This window comes from Passer montanus, unplaced genomic scaffold (genome assembly GCF_014805655.1).
Source record: "Passer montanus isolate IOZ18808 unplaced genomic scaffold, ASM1480565v1 scaffold12, whole genome shotgun sequence".
Taxonomy (NCBI): domain Eukaryota; kingdom Metazoa; phylum Chordata; class Aves; order Passeriformes; family Passeridae; genus Passer; species Passer montanus.
Window position 1 is genome coordinate 11,320,205 of NW_024358722.1, and position 22,752 is coordinate 11,342,956.

A 22,752-nucleotide genomic window follows, 5' to 3' on the forward strand; every position below is an offset into this window, starting at 1 on the left:
TGGCAGATACATATATATTCACATATGCACAAGGCAGATCTGAAAGCAGTGAACACAGGCCTGTATGCATTGTGTTGTAATTTTTTCTCTTGGGGGTTTTGTTATTGTCCCTTTCACAAACTGTGAACCTGTAATTTTTCGTGTGCTGTTCTTTTGCCCTCTCTGCCAGAGAGGCTCAATCTATCATGTTAAAAGAAATCAATAAAAAGTCTAGAGGTTTATTTATAAAGTAGAGCATGGAGAGAGGGTGCAAAAATTCCATTAAAATGGCAGTTTAGCACTAGCTACATCTCTTTGGGACTAAACTCCAATATTTTAAACTATTAAAATTGTTACAAGAGTGCTTTTAAAGTGCCACAAATCACAGTAAAGCTTTCTAGCTGAAACTTGCCTTTATATAGTGCACTAGAATTTAGCTTATGTATGTTTTTGGAGTGTCTGATGGATGCTGCCCTCAAACACCATTTTAGCATCCATTTTAGAGCTTTATTACAGTTAATAATCTTACAGGTGTATCCTCAAGGGGAAATTCGTGAACGTAAGAAGTCAGAATTTATTTTCCTTCAGAAATGTGAGTGTATGTATGTCTTTGTGCAGATGCAACACTGAGCAAATTAATTATTTCTGAGAATTCTATAGGCTTCTAATGTAATTCATCAAGATTGCCTGGCTTGGCACATGTTACTTGGTTACAGGAACTTATAAATTCCAGTAGCTATGGGCTATTTTATGACATAGCAGTTTTCACCAGTGATGTGATGGTCATCTATTCCATGTTTTCTATCCAAAGAAATAAATGTGTCCGTGTGCTCATAAATATGATGCTGGAAAGTTTATGGGATAGTGTCTGTGCTGAACCTCTCAAATATCAGAAGTAGTGTGTTGAAGTATAAGCTTTGCCTCCACTCAGCATGTTTTTGAATCTTTTTTAATAGCTGAAGAAGATTGATCTTGAAACTGTTGAGTTTAAAATGCAAATGGCACTGTATAGTTTTGTGTTGTACCATCTTCCATCCTGGGATAAAACTGTTTCTAGTAGAAATGCCCTTTATTTACTTCCAAAAATACCCAGAAAAAAATGGTGAACTCTTATTTGGTCCAAAGGTAGGCTTCTCCTTCCCCAGGAGACAGTGCAGGTGTTGGAGAGCACTGCTCTTGGTGGGGGCCGTGGGAGCAGACTACATAAATGAACATGGCAGAAGGCAAATGAGAAACTCCAACTCACCACACATTTGTGTGTGGTAAAAATATGCACCCTGTCTACAGTCATGTCTGTACATACAACTCAATAGCCCAATTAATTGTTCCTGCATTGTTCATCAATTTTTCCTTTTTTCACTGATCCACAGACAGTTTTAGCTTATTTTTTGCTGTTGGTTGTGGACATTTCCTCTTTCATTGCTATATGGAGTATGATCTCAGCAAGCTTAAAAACAGCAAAGTTATTAACACTGCCCTTTCACTGTTAATTAACATCTGAATTTTTAGAAAAAGGGCTCTAACCTGTGTGGTTTTTGTGTGGTGGAGATGCTAAAGGGAAAGGACTAAAGCTTACTTTGCTAAGTACAGACAGCTAAAATCTTTCCTGTAAGGTGCTTCTCAGTGTGGGAAAGGAAAGCCTCTAGTTGTGTTACACAGCCCTGAGCAGAAGTGATAGTTAGCATCTCTGCTTTTGAAAAAATAAGCAAGTGATGTTAATGAGGATAAAGCAGAACAGCATCGTTCACAACAATTACTTTCCTATGAAGTCTGAAGTCAGCAGCCCACTGAAACTGGGATTGCAGATGGGGTAGTTAGGTTTGGCCAAATTGTGTTTGCTGCCTGCTAAGATTGGTGTCCCTGCTCCGCTCTTCTGTTGGGGGGCTCCTCCTTCCTCTTGCTCCCCCTGGGCTTGCTCGAGCATGTTGGCTCCCAGCACCTCTTGGTGCTGGGCAGTGCTGCTGTGCCCAGACCTGCGCCAAACACTGAGGTAAGGAGGAGAGTCAGTGAGAGGTGTGGGGAGAGGCAAGCACGAGAAGGCAGCACAGGCCAAAGCACTAGGCTGCAGCCTTTGGAAGGCATTTGTGAGGTCAGGGTGCTGCAGCAGTGTGGAGGCTGCCTGAGATCATTTAGGAAGTATGATGTCCTTGAAGAGAAATGAGGTTCTCTTCTCACTGTGCCATGCTCACAGAGCTGTTGTGGCTCTGACTCCCTCTATGTCCCTGTAGGCAGAGCAGCCAGTCATTAAGCTTTGAACATCTGTAGTTCAGGCCACTAGTTTCCATTTCTTCCCCTTCCTCCAGTGGTTGACATGTCCTCAGTCTAGCAGGATGTTTGTCTCCTTGCTTGCACTATGGACTTTTTGCAGATTGTAGTAAAAAATCTTGATGGAGTGTTGTTGGTTGTCGCTGGTGTCCTTGAGGAGAACGGGCCTGCAAGGTGAGGCTGAGCTGGCTGTGAGCAGCTGGCCCACATTTGGTGTAAATGGTTAAATCTGCTGGATTGGATTGCTTCTGCTTCTAAAATGTCCTTGGGAAGAGCACTGCTTTTGGCCTGCTGCTGTTGGGGTGAGTCTGGTCATACACTGGCATCTGGGTCATAGTCTTTGTGCCGGTCTTGGGGTGTTGAGAAAGCCCCCAGTCCACCTAGCGAGATTGTGCTGTTGTATTTCCTATTATATTTGCTATTTGGGGTACGGTGGTGCCCCACTTTCCCCACTGGGGGTGAGGGACGGGGGTGGTGTGAAGCCATTGTTGTGGGTTTGCCATAGTGGGGAGGTGGTGTGTTTTAGGATGTTGTGATGACCTTGCTGAGTCAAACAGCTATCGTGTAGCTGCTTGTGACTGGAAAGGATTGTCCTGCAAGTGTGATCCTTTATAAGTCTATGGTCTGATTGTTCTAAGTATGGCTCTCTTGAGACAGTTAAGTCACTATTTAACCAAACTGGCAAAACCACATGTCTTTGGCTTCAAGGAGCTTCTCCCACCAGGTCTGTTGATCTTAGCCTTTCTCAAGATGCTGTGGGAATACCTGCACTGTCCCTCCCCTGTGCTTGGGGTTGAGCCCACAGTAAGTGAGGGAGGACTCTCTCAGCTTTTCTAATGCCTATGTTAGAAGGGAGGAAGTGGTAGATACCAATCTTGCCCTCTCACACAGCCTTCCACACGCATCTTGCTGGTGGCCACCAAACTGTCCCCTAGAGATGCTGCCCTACCATGACTAATTTCCTGGCTTCTAATTTGAAAATGCAGTTAGCAAATTGAGCCAAGTTCCAGCTTTTGTTGTATATGAAAACCTAGAAAGTGTACTTCTGGGAAGAGGTGTTGGAGTTCAGTTGTTTTTGGGTATTTCTGGTCGTTGGAAGATGGGAAGGGGATTAGTAAGTGTTGAGGATTTGACTAATTTAATTGGTGTACCTTGATTTCAAAATCAAGACTAAATGCCTTGGAAGTAGTAGGTGCAAAGTCTGTCAGGTACAAAGACTGATCAAAGCTGTGATTGTTAAAGATTTATACTGTCACTTAGAATGCCATAAAAGCTGAATATGATTGGTGAGATAATCAGCCAGTGTGATAAACAGGTTATCTTTCTTCTGTTGTTTATACAAATAGTTTTGTTTGTAGTATTTTGTGGACAGCAGTATTTAATGACTGTGCATGTTAGACATAACTGTTAGTTAAACTTCCTTGGGAAATACTTTAACTAATAGATGTACAAGCATGTGAATGTAGTAAATTCTTTATGAATTGTTTTCCCAGCTATAAAAATGTTCCAGTTAAGGGAAATAACTTTTCTTAGTAAGTAAATATTACTCTAAAGGATAAGATTTTGTATTTTCTTGTGTGTTTTTCCTTTGGGATATGTGTGTGTGTTTTAAAGAAGAGTGCTAAGTGAATAAAAATTCATGCTTGGAGTATTAGTGAGTTGGTAATGCAAGGTCAGATATTTGTATTACTTACACAGCCACTTGTTTAAAAATAAACAAATTCTGATATGCGTTTTATGTATATAAACAATTACAGATGTTGCAAAATACAAAGCACAGAGTAGAATAACAGACGTAAGCTTTAAATGTAGATGCACTGAATTAACAGAGATGCTTGAGAAGCAAATTTAGAAAAACAGGTATTGAGATGGCTCCTTTCTTTATTTGAGCAATTCAAATGTCAGAAATTGTCTAGAAGGAAATTTATATGGCTTGTACAGTTCCAGTATCTGAAAAGCGTTTTTACCAGATTTTGCATTTATTGGTGGAGCTATAAATAAAAACAGAATAATTTTGCTTGGCTTCATGGAGTTCTTGCAAATCAGTATCAACCCAACAGCTCTCAGGGTCTGGCCTCACTTTGTCCTTGGCTGGAAGAGCCAACCCAGTTCTTAAAAACTGTGGCAAAACTTGCTGGGCATTAATCTTAGACAAGACGGTTAATGAGGGGCTTTTTTGTTTTGTTTTTAATTAAAAGATATCTTTTTCAGACAGATAGTTTCCTGGGAATACGGGGAGAATTAGTTAACTAAGCAGTTTCCCATTACCAGTCTTAGTCCCAGCATTTGAAAAAGGAAAATACAACCTCCCCCTTGCCCCAGCCTCTGAGAAGCCCACCAGACAGACAGCCTTCGCTCTCCAGGGGCATCCCAGCCTGAGCACCCCTGAGGGAAATGTGCAGCACAGAAAACTCGGCAGTTTGGTAAATGAAGTAAAGGGGAAAATAAAGTCCTTGCTGTTTCAGTGTGGAAATCAAGAGAGAAATGTCAAGCTTGGCTGTATGTTAGCCTAAAAATCAAGGTTAGGAAGTTCCTTGAATAGTATGAACTCAGCTTTTTTGCATGGAACTGCTTTTAGATTGCCTGGCTCTTTAGGAATTGGTTGATAAATTTTAATTTTAGCAAAAAATGAGTCAGTCAGTTACCTAAAATAACATTTTTGTTAATGCCTTGCCCCAGTGTAAAGCATGTGAAGTTCAAAAAAAAGCCCAACCCACTTTTTTTCTGTATTTCTTCTGTCTTTAAAAATGTCTCTATGATCTGCCAGCAAGCTGTGAAATGGTTGTGACACTCACTATCTTGACTTAAGCCCTGTATCAAGACTCCACGCCAGGCAGTGCAATGATGCGATAAGCAGAGTAGTGAAACATGTCTTCATTGCTGCATTCATTGCTGCATTGAGCTGCTTTCTGGGGCCTTTTCCTCGTGGGCTTTTGCAGGATCAGGACCACAAATTAACTTCTCCATACACTGCTTGTGACCCTTGACTGAGCAGGGTAAAGAAACAAAAAGGCAGACTGTGTACTCATAGAGACACAGCAAATAAGAGGACAGTTCACCTTTTATTTTAGCTTCTGGAAGTGCAACTTTTATTGAATTGCTGGAAGTGCAACTTTTATTGAATTGCTCTTAGGGGAGGCTTGGTGACATGTAAAATGGACTTGTCCTGACTGTCTCCAGTGCTCCCAGCGCTGCAGTGCTGTGGTGCCTGTCCTGCGTTTCTTGGGTTAAGAAAAGTAAAGTGAGGCAGCAGGAAGCAAGGATGTAAACTTCTCAGAAGCAGAAGGAAAATAATGACATCACTGTTTTTTCAAACTTTGAGCAGTCTTAAAGTTCTAGAGGTGTTTTCATCATATCTATTTCATGAGGAAAAATGTGTATTTTTCATAGCACTTGATGTGATCATATTTTTAACTTTTTACAGTCCTGGCATGGCAACTGCTTTGAAATAGTGTTTCTTTTATTACAGACCTGATTAGTTGGGAGGGAATGGGAATTAGAAATTTTTATAACAAGTACTGGCAGTATCTCACGCCCCCCCTTTAAATATCTTCCGCTTTTATTTCTTTTTATTTGAAGTCATTATGTGAGGTGCATGTTATCCACTGAAATAGAAGTACATGAGGCAGTTGGAATTCAGCATTCTTGTGAACTAATCTATTTCAGCAAAAATAAGACTGTGGAACTTTTAATAAAAAGTAAAAAAAAGAGGTTTTGGAAATTTCTGACTCTGGAAACCCACTTTTTCTTCTGAAAATTTTACTTGCTGGTGTAATTTTTTAAGGAGGTTGTATAGCTTTCGAAAAAAATGATGCTGAATGAATATCATAGATAATACAGAAGCCTTTGTAGGATGCTCACTGACCTACCTAAGATGCCCAAGAGAGATAATTACAACCTTTGGTAGTCTACATGTAAATGCATTTTGCAAACGATTTTCCTTGCAAAAAATACAAACCAGTTACATTTTGGAGTCTGTACGTATGTAGAAAATGGACTGTAGAAGAGATGCCTATTTCAGGCAATTTTTGATGAGTTCCATATTAAAAAAATAAAATTATGGCATATTAAATTATTAGGCATCTTTACTAGGGTGTAAGAAAGATTTATGGTGCAATGAAATATTGCTGCAACCTAATTTAGAACTTGATAAATCTGGTTTTATAGGGTTGAATTATAAGGGATACCTCATTACTTGTGGGGAAAACTTTTATTGTTATTTTTGGCATCCTGGTCTTCTCTTTGGTTGAGCTGTGCTCTGTAGAAGCTGCTTTGGGCAAGATGTCTCAGCTGATCCTTTTTCAAGGGAGCTGTGCAGGATGAAGTCATAATTAAGGATCACATCCTGGCAGGCCTTTCTTACCACGTGTGGTTGCTGATCTGAAGTAAAATGCTTGCAGTCCTCATTGCTCCTTGGTCAGAAATGTAGTTTTTCTTGAAATCACATATTTGTACTTCCTTGTGAGATATTCCTTACTGATAGTGAATATCAGATACTCTATATACAATATCAATCGTTACAGAAAATTAGCTCCACAAAATTACATGTGTGCTGCCTTTTTTTTAATCCTCTGTTCCCTTCTTCTGCATGCAGGCCCCTTGATTGCACAAGGGCATGCTTTGAGCTTAAAGTAAGAGGCAATTTATGTAGAGTATGACCTGGCATTAAGGCTTGCAACGGTAAATAGAGAACATAAAAAAAATCCCATCCGTTTTTCAGTTTAGGAAGTCTGTAAAAAATTTGGGGTAGCAAATACTTTGATCCTCTTTGGAGACTGCTGACAGTATTCTTACAGTGCTGTTTACAGGTTCTCAGTTCAGAAAAATACCTGGAAACTAAGTTTGTGCATTTGGCTAAACTGAAGAGGAAATTTCACCTGGAAATAGTATTTCTTCATAGGGTAATAAAGAGTTTCTTGTGTGCATTGTTTCCCCCATTGAACTGACATGCAGAGTGATTGATCTTAAGCAAAGTGCACACACATGTAACTACAGCCATCTCCATGCACGTACAGGAGCATGTGACAAAGGGAAACAAAACCACAGGCTTTGAGTTCAGATAAATCTTCTGAGAACCTTTTCTCCTCATTTCTGTGCGAGAAGTCTCAGCTTCTCCTGATGCTGTGTGTTGCCTGGCCCTGTGGCTCCCCAAGCGTGCTGTGTGGGGTGTTGTGCTTCTCACACAGGAGGAGTAAGGCATTGCTGGATGGCTTATGTGGTCAGGTATAAGTAGCAAAGGAAGTGTTTGCATTTAGGAGACTCTCATCTTGGATACTTAAATGACTTACTGGAAAGGACAGCTTAATACGTTTAAGGAGAGTTGCAGTTTGGTGTATGTTGAATGTGCACCATGTTATGCACTTAGCTTCAATTATAAACCATTTGCTGAGTTTTAGTGACTCTGATGTTTAGTCTTTGCCCCCCTTCCCACTGTGTTTAGACATTAGTAGCCAAGTATTTTGCCTCTGTATGTAGCCTTAAGTTGCACTTTTTTCTGATGTAGTCATCAGATCAAATTATTTATAAAATGAGGACATCCTTTTGGACTTCATGTGTAAACAGTCATTTAAATATGTGCACAAGCAGAGAGATTCTTCTGTGTTTATCCACAGTTGAAGGCTAAACATTAATAAATGCTAACATTAAATAGCGGGTTTTTCCCCCCTCGTTCTTCACTGAAGTTTTGCCTTTAAGATTCAGATTCCTTCTCTAGATTACCCAAAGAACTTTCTCCTTGCCCATGATCAAGATCTGGTTGTAGTATGTCTCTGCTACTATGATTATTGTGAGCTAGAGTAAGCAAGTGGTTTCTCTGGAGTGGTTCCTGCTGGACAGGTAGTCATCAAAACCATGTCTGCAATGATAGCACGTGTGTTTGAGGGTAGGATCTACAGTCTCCAGGCAATATGGTGACTCCAGGACTCTAAATTCTGGAATTACCAGTGGGAACTGGAAATATGCCACCAGCTCACTAGAATGCCATTTGAAATTTCTTTGGAGCCAAGTTTGTCTTGGGCTTGGCTTATTTCTAAGATATCTCAACAGGCAACACATTTGTAGTATGGATTTGGGGTTGGTGGGGAGGGATTCTCAATGAAGGTCAGAGGTGACTGATGATGTCTCAAACTGCTGCAGCAGAGAGACTCTCCTTTTGTTCTCTCTGCTTTTTGAATATGTTTTGCTGAAGACCTGGGAGGTGCCCATCCAGCTGGAAGGGGAGATGGAAAAGTAAGCTTTAAAACGGGATTTGAGAAATGTGCATCTTGCATAGTTTTTAAAGGTACCTACTGCTGCTAGGCTAATTTCATTTGTGTGGTTGTTTCAGCTTTTTGGCTTTTGTTTCTTGCCTATTTTAACCAAACTTGAAACATCCTCTTAGCCAATGACAGCAAGGTTTGCAAATCAAAACCAAATCTGAGCATAGCACTACACTTGAGTGAGCTGTGCTAATCTAAGACAAACTTCTGTTTCCTTCTTGGAGCTTCTCCCCCATGCTCTCGTTTGGCACATGTACAGCCCTGTGTGCTGACAGGCACCTTTGAGGCACAGATCAGTTAAAGAAGTGTCTGTGGTGGAACTGCTCCAAGCTCAGTATTTCATGTGCTTATTGGCCATCTACTCGTGGTTAGGAAGCAGGTGTTTGGAATCATGTAGGCTGCAGAGAAGTCCTACATTTGTGAATTCACATCTGTAATGGAGTGGTATCAGGTCCTTTTTGTGTTCTTATGATCAGACAAAAACTTTAATCTGCCAATGAAAGTATTTTCCATAAGAAGTCAGAGTGCAAGCAGTGTGTGAGCAGAATATTTTAGGCAGCAAATATGTTGGACTGATAGAGTTCTGCATAGCCCAGCACTGCGGTTTGCATAAAAGCAGCCCCTTTAAGACCCTGTGGTCTCATGTTCTATCAGCAACTCTTTGACTGACTTTCACTTTCCCTACAGTACAAGAAGAGATAGAGAAGAGAATTTGCCATCAGTTTTCTCTCCTTGCAGTTTTCCAGACAGTTTGGCCTCAACAAATTGTGCAGCCTCCCTCTTGCCTGCGTGGGAGAGCACAGACTGCTGCTGGCGGCAAGGAGGAGAGATTAACATTCATCTGTTCTCTCCCCACTCGCTTTTCCATCCCGTGGGCATGGGAGACTTACGAATGTTCCGCTCCTTTGGGGTGTGTTTCTACTCATTGCCCTGATGGGAAGACCACAGAGACACCAGTAAGGTTGTGCAAGTTTCACATTGCTAATTAAATAGGCATATGAGGAAGTCAAATGCAGCGTTTCCCTAGAAAAGGTCAGAGAGGAAGATGGAAGGACTGGCATAAACCTTAGGTTGCGCGCTTGCTCAGAGATCTTCTTTTCTAGAGTCTATGCATATTGAGGGCTTCATGGAAAGTCTGTCTCCTCACTTGGGTCTTCCATGAAAAGTGTGTTTAGACACACTTTGAGAAGTCTGTTCCAAGCAGAGATACTTTCTTCTTTGATCTTTACTGTCTGTTTTAATGTTGCATGTATAGCCAAAAAATCTGATGGGGAATATGGGAAAAGAAATTAGGGGAGCAGTTTGTTTATCTTTGGGTGTTTTTTAAGGAAAGTTTTTTCTGATGTAGAAGCTGAAGTACTGTATAAACGTCTGCAGTATCAGTACATAGCAGTGGTTGGTAACACTCAAATGTAAGATGAGGAGTTTTACTTTCACTTTATGGCGTTGTGAAGGATAAGGAAGGGTTTTGCAAACACATCTTTCTGAATGACGCTGCTTGAAGGGGAGCTCTGTCTGCCATTGTCCTTTGGTGCCCATTTGCCCTACCTAGGAGTCAGGTACTGTGGTGGGTGCACACCATGAGGAGTGGTGTATCTGCTTGCCCCTGCTTCCTTCTGCACGACACCAGCCTGCCTGTGCAGGAGCAGCAGTGGCCTCGTTGTCCCCAGCATCTCCTGCTGCTGCCAGATTTGTCCCTCTCAAATATGAGCCAGGTATTCTTTCTCCTGCTGCTCCCCATCCTAAATGGGGAGTGGTTGATAGTCAGCATTTGCTAATGTAGCACTGTGGAAGGTTTGTCCTCGATGGAATGGAGTTGGGAGGTCTTGCTCCTCCTTCAGTTAGTAGTTCCTGCAGGAGGGAAGGCAGTAGGACTCTTCTCATCATTTGCAGTGCTAGCCACTGCCTAGTGGGATGTGATAAGCCAAGTGCCACTGCCACTGGCTTGGAGGCAGTGGAGCTGCCAGTGTGGACAGCAGTTGAGAGAATTGCAGAATCTAGGGAGCCTTATGAGTGGGCATCCAGCACCTTGCGTGAGGTGGTGGAATAGTACAGATGTGGTAATTTTTTGAAAGGTACAATGAGGATTTTACCATGTCTGTTGCTTACAGTGGAAGGGAATTTCTGTAGAGCTTGTTTGAACTTCTGGAAGGATGTTGCTAAGAGGCATCAAGTGTGGTGAGGTCAGTACAAGAAGAACAAAACCTCCCATTCAGATAAAAGCAGGGGTAAGGAAATACTGCCACGTGTGGGACTGCTTTCGGCTAAACTGGTCCGTGCAGTAATTCGTGCAGCTCTCCAGAAACGTACTATGGGTTTGAGCTTCCCAGCTCAAACAGGTCTATGTTCATGTTCCAGGCTTTGGGAAAGCAGGAACGTCACCATCTGTGTCCTACTTCATTTGAAAAAGAAACTTCAAAAAAAATCTTGAATGCCAGCCATCTGCCGATAGTGCATCCGAACTTTATCCTGGTATCTGGGAGCAGAGGAGGAAGAGAGTGTCTTAGGGGAGAGGCACTGTTGAAAGAGAAGGAGCTGCCTGTACCTGGGGTGCTCCTGGATCCAGAAACCATCAGGGCAGCATGTGCAGGATGGCTTGGCATCTCAGTGCAGCCACTTTCTGTAGTGGCCAAAACAATCTGGCCTAGAGGGAGTGAATCTGAGTCCCATCCTGCTGACAGTCTGCAGCACTTGGTTTATGGATTATTAAGAGGAGATCTGAGCATTTTTGTGAAGTGGATGCTCAGTGATGAGTGGTTAAGAACCACCAGATTGATGTTTGACACAAAAAGATAAGTCACTTTTTCCTTGTAGCTGGGTCATTTGGCATAATGGTGTTTCAGAAATACACTGGGTTGTGGTTTACTACAAGCTGCCTATGAAAATAGACCCACAGTCCCAGTGGGAACTAATATGGGCCCTTAGCTGGACACAGAGCAAGAGCAGACTTGCTTCTCTTAAATTCTTATAATAAGTCTGTCCCAGCAAATGCCCACTGAATTTTGATTTGGTTATGAAGGTGCTTTTTCTGAAGTCAGCGTGTCATTTTTCTGTGTTGTATTCTCTTCTCCTCTGTATTACAGCAGTTGAGTGCTGCTTCTGTCCTGGTAGCTCTGTGAATGTCAACACAAGTAAGGCAGTAGAGAGTTAAAAAAATCCATTAATTAAAATATTTACATTGGAAGCTGCAAAACATTTACTCTTTGAGTAAAACAAACTTCCCCATTGTTCTAGTATGATTGCTACAGTTGCTCTGAAAATAGCCAGGAAGAGGTTGTGCTCTGAGGAATTTTACTGGGTTGGCAGGGGAATAGGAGGGTAGTGGGCTCTTGGTCAGTGGCTCTCTTTGTTCAGTCTTTCTGTAGTATGGACAGAAGATCTCTTCTTCCTAAGGAAAAAACTAAAAAACTAACCAAACAATTAAAAAAAATCCCAAACAAACCCCCATAGTGGTGTCATGAGTAGTCATATTATTCTGGTAATGCCAAAAAAATTAAGGATTATCAGTATAATCTGAGAAAATGGTATTTATAGGATGATTTTTTAGCACGTTGTGCAAAAAGGAAGCACCGCAGAGGTGGCAATTTGGATGCTGGCTGGGGACCCATCTACATTTTGCTGGTGGGGAGATGGCAGTGCAGTGTGGTGAAGGATGTCACCTCTCTGTGGCACTGAGCCCCTGTGGGTTCCTGCTGGGTCTCTTGACATCATGGCTGCAGCTGCTCGGTGTTGAAAAAAACCCAAGTGAGGGTGCACCTGTTTTTTTACTTTAGGCACAGGGATACCTTTAGTAGCATCACTAAAGGACAGGTGGGCAAACATGAAAGCTCTTCGCTTCAAATGCTTTAATTCCCACTGTATCTCCCCCCCAGATAACTGGATTGAAAAATTAAGCATTGTTTGTTTGGTTTTTTAATAGTATTCTCTTGCGTGCCATTTCACCATTGCACATTTCTGACCTTTTCCACTCTGGCACTGGACTAACAGGCTTCTGGACTTCCTGGGTAGGACACTGGAAGGGCTGAAAGAGTGTGAAGGAATTGGTTTGTTTGGTTTTTTAGGTCCTTGATTCACACTTTTCACTCTAGGCAAACTCTTAGAGTTTTTCAGGTTGCCAGATGGGAGGTCTCTCTTCTGCCCTAGTGACTCATGGACTGGCTGGATTGCAGGTCATGTCATCTCTTCTTCCTAGTGCTGTGGCAAAGTGTTTGTTCAAGCCTGAGCCTATCCAGACTGTAAATTTTATTGACAATTTTAAGGTTGCAAATTTTTTGGTTAGGTGTGTGGTATTCTTTCATCTGACCCCAAGTATGCCAGACTATGTCATGTTTACTTATGCTATAAAAACACCTTGGTTGCTTTGAAAGGTTGGTCTGTAAAGGAGTTAGGAAATTAAATGTACTTGTTTGGGGTAGGCATAATTTAAACTTTAGCATGAGAATTTTGTTCCATCCATTTCTTGCATGTTTTACTGTTTTTTAAGAGAGGCTGCATGCTGACAGATTCTTGGCCTGGAGATAAAAAGCGCTGCTTACCCAGGTTTGATAGTCTGATGGAAAATTGTCTCCACGATGTTTAACACTGCTGGGATTATTTCTAGCCATTACCGTTGGTCTCATTTTACAACTGTTCACATTATGTAATTTGATGCTCATTTAATTTAATGAGAGGATGCTGCAGACTTACTTATGACTCTGCAGGACAACCTGTACACTTTGGCCACCTCTGGTAGCCCTGCCAAAGGAGGAAGAGCATGTTTCTTACAGGACACGTTACGACATCTTTAATACCTTTATTATCCATGCTTCCCAGATTGCCACAAATGGGATGGCGACTTGCCTGGGGGTAGATTATACTGGAATGGCAGGAGAACTTTAACTTTTTTTTTTTTCCTCGAACTGCTTATTAGACTTCTGTTGTAAGGTTATCAGGAGGTATTAATGGGTTTTTCCTTTTGTTGCAGATGGAATTTCATGACTTGCTGTATTTTGAATAGGACGAGGAGATGTGTCTGATAAGGTAAGAGAGAGGGTAAGATAAACACGTTCCTACACAAAGCTGTCACACTAGATGGACTTTGCGTTGAGGATAATTTTTTTCCCTGGCATAACCCTGCAAATAATTGTGATAATCATTTTTAAGTTAAATCTGCCTCTAAGCTTCTGAGCAAAAGGCATCTCTGTTCTATACAGCTTCTGACCAGTTGTTTCTCCTGGTGAACTGATGTACAAAGGCCAGAAGACAAAAAGCGATGCCCTTGCAGGCACAGTGGTTAGCAAGATAGTCATGCTATTATTTTAGAGCTTTTTTTTTTTCAAGTAACAGAGGATGTAGAGAAGTTTTTCTTTCGTTTTGAGATATTGCCTCCCCCCACATCCCCACCCCAGATATATAAAAGTTCAAAAGATCTTTGAGCTGTTTTAAGTTCTACACTTTAAAACTTGTTTTTCTTGTTGCAGTATTCTCAAATTTGGACTGGTTTTTATTAGAACAAGAGTATATATGTTTAGAAATGCTCTAGATTTGAGTTTGAAATTAATATTTGCTGTCCTTAATGTGCTGAGGAAACTGCAAGTTTGCTGATCTTTTAAAATTTATCTTCTAATGGCGTTTTTAAAAGGTAGTGTTTATGTGGATACTTTTTTTCCTTATGGTTTTTACTTCAGAGGTTTCCACTTTTAGAGAGGAATAAATGTCTGTAAAACTTTTAGGTGTTGGGAGAACCACATTCAAACAACAAAGAGCCAAGCACAAAAGTAGTGTTACCTAGAGATTGTCGCTGTCTTTCAATGTACAATCCACACTGCAGCTATCCAGCTCTATCACTTGTTTGTTTCATTTTTGTCTCCCCCTTCTTCCTGAGTTCTGTACAATTTTACAGACCTCAAAAATCCCTATTGTTCTTTTTGGCTTTTGGTTGGAAAATGTCATGGAAACAGCTAAATGCATGATGCCATTGTATGAGGATCAGGACTAAATGACTTTTTCCTTGGATTCAGACATTTAGCTCTTGTAGATGCTCTTGAGGTTTTTTTTGTTTGTCTGGGGTTTTTTTTCTTTTTTCATATAAGTTTTGTTTTCCAAGGAAGGTGGATTTATTTTTGGAGGGTGGCTGCTCAAGCAAGAACTGAAAACTTTGAATGGCTCTTGGCACTGTGTGGTATATGCAAGAATCAAAGACTTGGTGGCTGCCTGTTTTTTTCTTTTTTTTTTTTTTTGCAAATACTAGACATTTTGTCCATTCAAACGACCCTCTTTCATGCTGCTGTTGGATCTTGTTATGAATATTTTATCCAAAGGCTTACTCTCTACATGAAGGTGGTCTTGTATGTGTATAATTAGTAAAACACAGCTCTCCAGGTGAGAGAGCTTGCAGTGTGCAGCACTGTTACACAAAGCACCTCGCATACCTCATTTGTTATGTAAACAAGCTGCTTCACTTGCACGTGTTCCAACCAGTCCTTCTATCCTCCAAGAACAGGTAATTAAAATTGTTTTCAGGACCTCTTAGAGTTCCCAGCCCAGCTGCACTGGCACCCCTCTGCACCACTGCTGTCGCACCGTGCCCGCGGCACTGCTGTGGCTGGGGGCTGAGCGGTGCCCACTGTGGCACTGCCACCAGCGTGTGTGTGCTCTTGTTGAAAAGAAGCATAGCTAGAATGGGACAGGTAAAAGTGTTCATGTTCAGATTCAGTTCACTGAGAAGTCTGTTTGTCCGATGTCAAAGCAATGCTGGGGACTTCGGTGTGCGTCAGCAATTGGGACGGGACAATTTGATGAGACAACAATTCAGTCATTCAGCTGCTGGTGTTCCCTGAAGACATTATTCTCACGTATTATACAGTGTACATGCATTACACTGTGTAATTTTATGTACTGCTCTCTTCTGTGGAGTAAATATTGACAAATCTGTGTGCTGTAGCATGGGCAGCTCTTGTAGCACAGCAGCTGATTGCTGTTGTACTGTCTCTCCCAGTGCAAGTTCATTCTCCCCTTGTCTTGTAAAACAGCCACTGAGGAGGCTCTGTTTCTAGCAAGCTTTGCAACTTGAGGCCGTGACACCTCCATGACACTTCCTCTCACCACTGCTTTATTGCCAGCTGTAGGCACGTGCAAACTGTGAGATAGATCCCAGCAGCTGGATTGGCATTAAAATGAGATTCTGTGATGAAGAAGTAGCACTTTCCACTGGTTGTCATCTTTCACCTCTAAAAGGAAATATTCTGTCCTCATTTTGTGTGATACCTTCTCAGTGTAAAATTCAATTCTGAGCTAGGAATGGGTGTGTTTTGCTCTCCTTTCTCCAAGAGGTCTTTGTTTATCCTTTCCCCAGCAGCCTGGGCTGGAGAAGTGATACTGTCCCACTCCTTGTCCTCCTGTATTGCAAGAAGTGTCTGTCCTGGTCATGTTCCTTCTCGAGGCTGCAGTGTCACTCATTCTTTGAACCATCCCTAGCTACTAAAGATATCATCTGTGTTACTTCATTTATTTCATTTTTTTTTAACTTCCTGCTCCCTTTCTGCATTCTCTCTCTGCATTTACATTTAGGTTTTCATCCTTCCATACAGTCATCTGGATTCTGCCCCAAATATGCCCTCAGGTCTTGACTGTGCCTCCTATAAATGTTTTCCATTGGTTGCTTAGTTTTCATGGATATTTCCCAACCCATTCCTTTCTGTTTCTTCTTCAGGACGAGTCAGTCTGCTGCACTCCCACATTTTGTGCTGCCATAGCAATTTAAGGGGTTTAGATACCATTTAAAGCAACAATAGATGGTCCACTCTGTGCAGAAATAATCTTGTTTTAATGCTAGCCATGGTGACTTCCTGGTAATGGCTGGCTTTTGGCATCTGTTCTCCTGATTACATGACAGGGTAGAATTAAAAAAATGAATGATAGCTCTTTTGATATTCCTGAAGTCTAGTGATGAAATTATGAGACTTGGCAAGCTTGCAGTGATGTTGAGAGGTGCCAGACCTCTCACCCAGTATTTTCTTTTCCTTCCCCCATATTTCCCTGTGCCTTTATCTTGCTTCCTTCCGAGCAGTCCGGAGCCCTTGTGAATTGCAAGTCCAGTTTTGCATGAGGTCTGCCCAATAGCTCAGATCATAAATATAAAATCATTCTATAAGGTCTAGTCTATTTCCAGAGTTACACTTGTGAGATAAAAATTACTTTGCTCGCTGAAACAGCATTGTGTCATTTTTGAAAGGAAATGACAAGGAAGTAACTCTTATCAGGCCTATTTTCAACCACTGTTAGCTTAGACCTGACAAATGGTGTCTGCAAGGTCTCTTAACAGTTCCAAATTAGGTTGCCAATTAATATTGACTATTTAAAAAGCAGTAGGTTGATGTATATTCTGTTATTAATAGCTGTTAATGCCCTTCATAATAGTAGTCTGTTTTGCAAACGTTTTCTGGTTGTTCTTTTCTAATAAGTCTTGGCAGTGAAACCCCCGATTTTACACATGCAGAACCACAGTGACTCGTTGAAGTGTTTGTGTGGGTTTTGGTTGGTTTTTTTTTTTCCATTTTGGGTGTGTTTGTCTTGTTTACTGGGAGTAACGCTTGATTTTGATAAGACCAAATAGAGGCAAAGTCCAGAATTACTTCTGTCCAAACTGGTAAATTCTGGTTTCTCCTTGTGTTAGTGCAGGTCAGCACGGAACTCTTGCATCACTGCTAGAGGAATTTTAATAATTTCCTTTGACATTGCTGGTGAATACTTTTGTCTCTACAGAAGAAAACTTTCACAATAAGAAAGGTAATTTGAATAAAATGGTAACAGGTAATTTGAGTTTCTTTTCTTGTGTTACTTAGCTGTTATGTCACTATATGTGGAAAGTACCTGGAAAGCACAAGGAGAAAAATGGGAAATCTCATGCATGAGGAAAAGCCTCTAGATAAGAGTGTGTAGGGGGAGAATATATACATAAATGTAGACATCAAGGTAAATGCTTTTTCCTTTTCTTTTTCTTCCAGAAAATTTGAATATTTGCACAATCTGATGTTGCAAGTTTTAAATGCTTAACACTTCTAAAAGAATAAATTACTTCAGTGCCTGAATTTGTAGATAACTGTCAGCTTCAAAGGATCAAGTGAGTTGGAAGGAATGTCTGGAGAGCTCAGTATAGACAGGTATCAGGCAGAATATAGAAATGAGGGGAGTACAGCTAACAGAGACCTAGATGTAATTTTATATATGAATTAAGAGTAATTATGCTACAAAAAGCAGATTTCTGTGGTTCTGCTTTTAGTGTAAATGTAGGATACTCACTTCCCCCTCCACATCTCCGTCACACTACGTTTCCCAAACTGCTTGTTACAAGAATTGTGTTGCTTCTGTAAAAATTAAGAATGAAAATTCACCCATTTAATACTTTTCCAACTACCCTTACAAAAAGGACTACCTTTGGCTTTGAAATATCCTTGTTGTGAGCTGGCTGGCTCTCTAAGAAATAAGTAACTTTGCACTCTTGACTAAGCAATTAAAAGAAACTGGAATCAGTACTGTAAAATGGACATTAAAGCTATAGGGATGAGATGGAAAGAGCCACTTCAGCTTCTGCTTGAGAAGTGAACTGATGTGAAGTTCCCCTTGGAGTGTGTAAAGCACAAAGGGGAGGGGTAGTTGAGGTGTGAGGTCTCTGGGGTGCTTGTTGCCTGTCTTTCACTCCACCCAGTGAGCCAGGGCAGGGTATTAAACCTGGCCAGAAGCACTGCCTTCTAGACTTCACTAGGCTTCTCCCTAGGTTTATTTTCCTGACCCGGGTGCTCTGGGCTACAGGGAGGTGCCAGGGCAGCTCCTGGGGGTTGCACTTGTCCCTTTGGGGTGGGCAGTCACTGGAGCAGGACTGTGGGGTGATGGGAGCATCAGTGATGGTGGTGATCCCTGAGCCTACCAGCCTGGCTGGGCACACCCTCCTTTCATCCTTCCTGGGTGTTGGTGCTGTGACTGGGGCTGGGAGATGGGGAGTGGGGAGCAGGGTACCAGCTCTGTGGCTGGAACTGGCTGCCAATTTCAGTGATTGAAAATAGCGCTGCCAGCCAGAAACTTCCAACTGCAGCTCTGATAATGACTGGTGGTGTGGTTTTGGGCAACTCCCTTGGTTGTCTTTGAGTCAGCTCCCCTTTCAGTAAAAAGAGGATGATACTTACTGTTGAAGTGATTAATTATGGTTCTTCAGATGTTGAAGTCCTGCCATGTATTCTTACCCTTGATATGGAGAACCTTCTCTGCTTTTGTTAAGTGTGGCTTCAGGAAGATGACCCAAGTGCCAACCACCACTACCAGTCTTCTGAATCTTGGCCCCTCTCTTCCTCTTTTCCTTTATCTCTGCATCTCCCTCTTGACTGTCCATTATTCATATCAAACCTTTCCTGAATTAAAGACAGGGTGGCAGATAGAGTTAAAAGGAAAATTTGAGTTGAGGCTCCTAGCAGTGAGGTTAAGGGTTTGCTACTGGTGTAGTGAGATACAGAAATGTTCTGCTTTTATCTCCGAAACCCATTCTGTGTGAAGGTTGTACAGTTTCCAAGCTCAGAGTTGGCTGCCAACTTTAGACATGCTAGTAACTTGCTGGCTTTAAAAAATATATATAAAATAAACAAGTCTAAAAATATTATTTGGGGGAGTGGCTGAATGAAAAATTGCAAAATTCACATAGGAAATTAAATCTAACTTAACCACCCCCTAGATATTTAAATGAAAGTATTAGTTAAGGTACCCAGACAGAGCTGAGAGAACACCAAAAGCTAGTTTGCTGTTAATCTCCCACAAAAAATGTGTTGTCTGAATTCATGAGTGACCTCCAGCTGCAGGTGGTAACTTTTGCTCCAGGTGGAGGAGAGGATGTGCTGAAGGGGCTAAGAGTTCTCCCTATTCCACCCACTGGAGTGGTGGGCTGTAAGGAGCAGGCAGCTCTCAGTGCTCCTGCTGGGTGCCTTTCTGCAGCCAAGCACACAGGGTGGGACTCTCTTGATTCTCTGGTGGCCCTGCTGATGCTCAGACAGTAGCCAGGGCTCTGGTGACTTGTGGGCTTCATAAAGCCCAAGGAATGGGCTTTAGTTTTAGAAAAGGTAGTCTTGGAAGTACAAAGGCTTCTGTACCCAAAATGAGTATCTGGTGTCTGTTCATCCTGTCCTGCTAGAGCAGATCCTGAATTCTCACTCAGTGATTTCCATAGTGAGTCCATAACTTCTGGTGCTACCTTACAGAGATGTCCTTTCCTGACTATAAATGCCTGTCCTATTTTTGTTTCTCTTTATCCATGGAGAGATGTAATATAGTACCTGGATGTGGTATAATGCATAGTGCTTTTGTTAAATACAAGTTAATATCAGTTCAAAAATGGAGAGAGACATAGATGGATATCATAAACTTTGTTTTTCAAACGTGCCATTTCCATACTTGGAAGTCACTTCATGTGCCTCGTTTATCCACACAAAAATTTGCATCTTCAGCAGCAATTAACATCAGGTAGAGCAGCAGAACAGTAGATGGCTGTCTGTCCTGGAGCTCTGGCAAATGCCTTGAATACCCTGAACTGAGGCCTTGGAGCGCTTTGAAGACAAATGAACCTTTTTTTGAATATTCTAACGGTGTGTAGGGAGCAGCAGGTGCTTCTGAAGAGTTGTGCTCCAAGAGCCATACTTGTTGGAATTAACTGAATGCAGAGGTCTGTGCTTGTGAATGGATAGCACTGATGCTGTGGGAAAGGTGTAAATGCCAAAGGAATTGCACAAGATTTTAGTCAGCTGGATAAGATAGAAAGTGCTTCTTGGAGAAACTGCATTTAGCAAGCTTGCTGTCAATGAGTTTCTGAGCATACTACGCATCATATCAATCAACTGTAATTATGTACAGTCAGACAGAGAAGATTAATTCTGAATTCTTCCAAACCATTTCATCTGACCAGAAGCATCTTTTGGGGGCCTAGCTTTGGCTAATGTGTTCTTTATCTTCTGAGTAAATTTTGGCAGAGACATTTAGCCATTTTGTTGGTAAGTCACTGATAGCCATTATCCTCTTGGATAAGCCAAATATGCAGACTGTTTAAACTCTTTATATAAGATGTATTCTCTGAATATTTCACTGTTCTTGTGGTAGTTTCTTTTCCAAAGTGAATAGACCAGAAATGCATGTTGTCCTTGTTGTTACTGTTTTTTAGATATCGCTTTCCCTCCCTGCCTTGCCTTATACAAATAATGCTCTTATCCATCCAGAGGTTACGCTTCCTTGCTTAGCTGCAGATTTGTGCAGGAAATTTAATGTCTAGATGGTCTCTGCTGTAACCTCTAGTAATTTTTACAGGATTGATGCCTTCCCAAATGCAGTTCCCCAAAGGTATCTCTCAGAGTTCTCTATTTTTTTTATTTTTTTTTTAATTCCTAGAAATTGGTAATTTTGTGTTGTGGTTGTATTAAAACCAGCTGCTGCTCTGACAAACTATACCGAGCTAAAAGTATACTTTACCACAAAGTAACCTTACTAGTGTTTTGCTTACCATTGTTCCATGTTTCATGTTCTGTACAGATGGCAAGAATGGGTTTTATATTTTCCTTCTGATCGCTGGTAATGGCAATGGACAGCATCCCATTATGCCCCCAAAATACCAAGAAAAAAATACAAGAGGAGGTACATGGTGTCATTACAAATAACACAGGATTTTGTATCATTGAACTTCTTGTACTCTGCAGTTTAGGTTTGTGTGAACATAATTACAGCTTTGAATTCTTTCTTTTAAATATTGCATGTATGTGGGGGAGTAGTTGTTTTGTTTTTGCTAAGTAGCATTTTTCCAGACAATTGCATTCATACCACTTGTGTTCTTTTTTGAAGGTTAAATTTAATATTGATAGGGTTTTTTGGTCTAGTTTTTATATGAGATTAAGTACCAGACAGTTGCACATTTACCATCAGCTAATAGTCAAAAGGTACAGTCTCACAAAGACTTGGCTAAAACTAAATGAATAGCTCTCAATTTCCTGTGGGTGTGGGCTTTTGTGTGTGTGTGTGCGCTGCTTACCAATAAGGAATGGAGCAACTTTCTTCTCAGATAGCTACGCTGCCAACTTTTATGCTGCTGAAGTAATTTTGTTAAACAGGAGGAAGAAAAAAATTTCATAAATTGTCAAAAGGAATTTGACTGCAAAGTGTGCCAGCAGGGTTGGGTCTGTTTTTCCTCCTCCATTTTATCAGGAGGAAAGTAGGCTCATTGCTTTTGTACTTTATTGGCCTTTTGCTTTCAAATAGTGAGCCTTAACAGTATACTCCTTTCATGATTTATTTCAACAGTTGCCTGTGACTGTAGTATTTGGACACACCTCGTGGAGATTAAAAAGGTCAAGACTTTTACTTCCACAGAGATGTTGTACACAGCCTCATTTTGGGCATCTCACTGTGGAGTGACTCGGTGGCCTTGGGGCAGAGTGGGAAGGCTGTGGGGATTTGAGTGATGGGACCAAAGCCATCTTCTGCTGCTCAGGGAATGCTCTGTTTGGTCTGTCTGTTACAGGCTCAGATGAATTTTACCTCCAATGTATACTAGTGTTGTCACTTTGATCCTGTGCCTTGCTAGTTGTTATTCTCATGGTGGCATGCTATTTCTTCTGCAAAGGAGAAGTGTGCACACTCTGGCCCTTACCTGTCTGTGCTGTTAAAAGACAGGGAAACAAGTAGACATGACTGTGTACCACTTAAACTTCCTCTGGATTTCTTGAGTAGACAACTTGGAAGAACAAATTATCTCTGTTATTTTTCTTTCTGCTTTCTTCTCCTGACTTGCAGCTTAAAATATCATCCCCTTTAGTAGCCTTAAGAGAGGTAGATGATGAAGTCTTCATTAGAAGTATTCTCTGCAGTTAAATTCATTACACCATCAATCCCACTAACAAAGCTCAGTGGAAGTAGAGTGTTTTGACACCATGTCAGAAGGATATCCAGCAAGCTTTTACTGATTGAAAAACATGCCTGGGGTATACCTGTGCAGCTTGATGTGTAACTTTATCCTTTTATGATCTTTTGGATGGCCCACGCTGCCTAGAAAACTTGGCATTTCCACTGAGAGAGACCGTTGGAGAACTGTCCAGGGATGTCTGTATGATCTTTAGCAATTTTTAAATGTGTGCTCCACGTGTCACTGACTCGGGGAGCAGCTGTTGTTCCTCAGTTCTGGTTTGAGGGCCAGAGCCAGATGAGGGTGTGTTCTTGCTTCCCCAGTTTTCAGATGCGGTGTGAGGGAATGAAA

The 22,752-nt window shown here is 41.4% G+C and overlaps 1 protein-coding gene across 10 annotated transcripts in view; it reads left to right on the forward strand.

Moving 5' to 3' along the window:
* Nucleotides 1-22,752, forward strand: part of TRERF1 (transcriptional regulating factor 1) — a 101,814-nt gene that overhangs the window by 14,880 nt on the left and 64,182 nt on the right. For 9 of the 10 annotated variants that reach the window (XM_039697984.1, XM_039697988.1, XM_039697983.1 and 6 more), the window contains one exon: nucleotides 13,465-13,520. The gene's annotated coding sequence lies outside the window, so the exon portion shown is untranslated. Of the gene's footprint in view, nucleotides 1-13,464; nucleotides 13,521-17,159; nucleotides 17,268-22,752 lie in introns of all 10 variants that reach the window. The other variant, XM_039697987.1, reaches the window with a different exon arrangement.